At 45.5% G+C, this 3,974-nt stretch overlaps 1 non-coding gene across 1 annotated transcript; it reads right to left on the bottom strand.

The window, feature by feature from the left end:
* Nucleotides 1–1,424: 1,424 nt before the first annotated feature.
* Nucleotides 1,425–1,498, bottom strand: TRNAR-UCU (transfer RNA arginine (anticodon UCU)). The gene has a single exon. It is a non-coding gene; the product is annotated as a tRNA-Arg (tRNA).
* Nucleotides 1,499–3,974: the final 2,476 nt, after the last annotated feature.

Genomic DNA, 3,974 nt, shown 5'->3' on the forward strand with positions numbered 1-3,974 from the left:
AAACCGAAGAAACACACTCCTCAATAGACAAGGGCCAAGACAACAGCCGGTGGCCGTTGAAGATCATGCAGCTGGGAAGAAGTGGAATTGTGGGGTTACACGGCCCAGTAATGGGGTCAAGCTTCCCACGATCTTGGATTTGAAGGAGGCAACCAGGCAGATGCCGCTACCTAGGTCAGCCCTGTTTCAGGTTGCATCTTTTGACATATTCCAGATGTGGGAGATTCACCTAACCATAGACCAGGAAGGGAAGAAACTGTTCCTAGGACATTATTTTTCTCATCCTAATGCAGATATCTGAAAGGGATTCTATGAACTATCCTTCAGAAGGACCTTGCCCCACCACCCCCACCAATGGCACATGATACCCAGATGACTGAAGTGGCAACTGAAGAAAGGAGAAGTGCCCTTCTAGTGGGCTCTCTAGTGCTCTCCGCTTCTCTAGTGCGGAGCAACACTAGAAGGTCAGAGGAAACAAAGCAATTCCTACGATGACCCAGATCTGAATGGACCTGGCTGATCCAAGGACACCTTCTATGTTTATTCACAAGCTTCACTGGTCCAAGCAGCGTGCCTGGCTCTCCAGAGCTGAGTGTACATCAGACATCTCCAATGAGCCACATAGGAACTTCTCTCTGAAGAGTATATGAAGCATCCAGGTCGAGCATCCTTCCTCCAACCTTCAGCACTTCTCCAGCATAACTAACAGCTGCAGCAGCCTGGAAAAGCCCTCCAGCAGCCCCCACTGAAACCCATTCACCTACCAATCACAGCTGCACTCACCTGCAGCTCCCCTCTTTCCTTTCTCACTACTGATAGCAATGAGATTACATAGCAAGTTACATACTAATAACTTAAAACATCTGTGAAAGAAAAAGAAGAGTCAATTTGCTACTTAGGAAGATGAATCCCCACGGGGATGTGGAGGTGGTTGCCAGCAAACATGCATCTTCTAAGTGAAAACATGAAAAATAAGAGCATTTGCAAATAATTTCTATAAGGTGGAAATTCAGATATAGACCTACATTTTTTTGCTACACATTTGAAAAAAAGACCACATTTATCACAGGAAACATCAACAGAAGGCTGTAAACCACTGCCTAACCACCTGATTTCTACTGGAAAGCACAGTACTTTTCTTAAGAAGGTATCAAAGATGGGACCCATGAGCAGTATTGGGGGAACAAGTGGGATTAAAACACCTAGGTATTCAGGAGATACCAAAAGGAATGAGGAAAGGGGAACAGGATGAAAGAGAGATGCCTTAGAAGGGGAGCACACGACTTCTGTGCATCAGCTGTAGAGAGGGTGTCATGAAAAGTCATTATCTTCTCATCTGAAGCCCTCAGGGGTGTTATAAATGTAACGGATTGGGACCTATAAAGGAACATGCATTAAAAGAAAAGAGACACCTGCCTGGAGATCATCTCTGCCGGGACTCGAACCCGGAACCTCTGGATTAGAAGTCCAGCGCGCTCGTCCATTGCGCCACAGAGACCTCACCATGAGTGCAGCATCCGCACCAGAACTGAAAAATCCCACACCATCTGCGTCACTGGAGGGGTCACAACACCCCACTCTCACGGCATGGCACTGAGGCAGTGTGAAACCCTGTGACCAGTTCAATCTCCCTTGCAAATCAACATCTCTAGGCATCTCCTTCTTCCACAGGGACTGGCAATAATTCTGGGTATGATCTATATCTCACTCAGCAGTAGGGATGCAGCAAAAACCTGGATGCAGGCTTGTATCTGCGTCTCTGGCAACCTTTCCGCAGCATCTCTAGCTCGACTAAGGGCAGAGCTAAATCCTGGAGTAGAGTTAATTGCTGCATCTCCCTCGGCATCATCACAGCATCCTCACTGCAGAAGCCAAGAGAGATAAAGATGAAAGAGGATTTAGCTTACAACACCAAACACTGACAATGATGAAGAAAGCTCTGTTTGTCATGATGAAAAATCCAGAAACCTGTGGTTTGAGCAGAGAAATAAAAGGAAAAGCAGCTATCATGTTTTTATTTTAAGCTGTCAATCAAGGGTTTAATGTTTCTCTATGTGCATCTTCCATTGGAAAAAAATTAAGACAACATCAAAACAACAGGAAATATCCTTTTACATCTGCTGAGCTATTGAACAATTGATCAAACTCTGTGACATGATTCCTCGCTGTGAACAAACATTTTGCATTTCTAAACTGCATGAGTTTTAGAGTATTGTTTACTCCCAAACATGCTCTTAATTGGGGACAAACGTGAAAGGCGAGATGCTAACTGCAATACGACTTGCTTAGAAGAATGAACACTACCTGAGACTATGAGCTTTTACGTCAGGGCCAATGTGACCTGAAGACCCAATCTAAGCCAGGTCTTACCAGCTGAGAACACCCCATAACAATGACAAAACAATAGAATATTTACCCTTCAATGGTACCAGGTGTATAACTGCAGCCAGAACCGCAGTCAACCAGAGTCTGGGATAAACCCCAGCACCACCTGTATGGGACATCGGTTTAGACCAATGAAGATCATCACACTACTGACCATACGTGTGTACTACCTGCACAGGACAAGCACATACTGATGCTGCATGGGACAAGTACATACTGATTATGCGAGCAACAATAACTGATTAGCCCACCCCTTAACATGAAAAATTTGATTGGTCTATACAACTGTATTGTCACATATATAATCCCTGCCTTCCTCTGTATCTGTGTCCTCCATGCATTAGGCTGGGGCACCACTATGTCCATAGCTAAAATATAAAAGAATAAATTCCCTTGGTAATTCTATGCTAAGCATCCTTGCCTCCCTCCTCGGCTGGCGAAGAACTGACTTTTACACAAATCGGGCTGTGAAGTCACATGGTGCTAACAAGAAGAGGCACAGCACTAACAACCTCAGCACATCTAATGCAAAACCAAAGAATTTGGTTTTCCTTTTACTGATGCTCTGGGGTTTTGGAAAGGTTTATGGTTGTCTTGACAAGCAAAATCCAGCTAGGAGTGGTGGGAAAGAAGGCAGGGGTTTAACTTCTATCAGACAAAATCCTTCCTGCTGCAAGAGATACCCAGTAAATTGATAATCCTTGAAATAAACTACTCTGTGAACTAACTGTAGTGCCAGTGTAGCGCTGTAATCCCACCAGCACCTTGAGAAAACTCAAAGTCTAGCAAACACCTATCTACATGGTAAACAAAGGCTGCGCTTAAAAAAAGTCGTATAATCTTAGACAAAGTTATAAAGCACCAATATAGAACAGAAAGGAAGAAAAAAATCTCACAGCCTGTGGCTGCACTACGTGTTCCTCATGGGAGAGGACAACACCAACTTTTTTAATATGATTTTGGGAGGCTGCATCTCAAAAGCAGTTCCTATTTTGAAGTCATTAACAGTTTTGTCAGCAAGTAGAAAATCTGGAGATGAAGTATTAAATTGCACAAACCTCAGAATAATGACTGTGGCTTTATGGGCAGCCGCATCCCAGGAGTCAGAGGGCAGATGGGTTTCAAAAGAACTCCCATTCCTCCTGACTGGAGCTGGACTGGGGCTTGTTGCAGCTCTGCAACCTGCCTTTCCCTTCTGCCTGCCTATGCTCTCATATGTCTTCAGGTAACACACAGCCCAGCAGCATGCATGCCCAAATTTTTACCAGCCAACCGGCATTCAACCTCTGGAGGAAAGCCTGCTCCAATCAGCCCTAATTGCACCAGAAACAGGAAAGGTCCAGGAGTTTGAGCAGGTCCTGGTGAAAATGACACATTTCCGACAGAGAAAGTAAGGGGAGAACTACCCGCTGCAGGGAAATGGATGTGCCACAGACTGCACCCCCCAAGAGCACCCCCTGATGAGCAGCACTGCTAGGAATGCCACCAGAGCCCTCTCACCTTCTCCCCGTCCTTGTCCCAGCACACGCCCGTGCTGGCACAAGGACATGGCCACAGGCCACACGGTACCAAATGCTCCCCGCTGAATG

This window comes from Gymnogyps californianus, chromosome 29, assembly GCF_018139145.2.
Source record: "Gymnogyps californianus isolate 813 chromosome 29, ASM1813914v2, whole genome shotgun sequence".
NCBI lineage: Eukaryota > Metazoa > Chordata > Aves > Accipitriformes > Cathartidae > Gymnogyps > Gymnogyps californianus.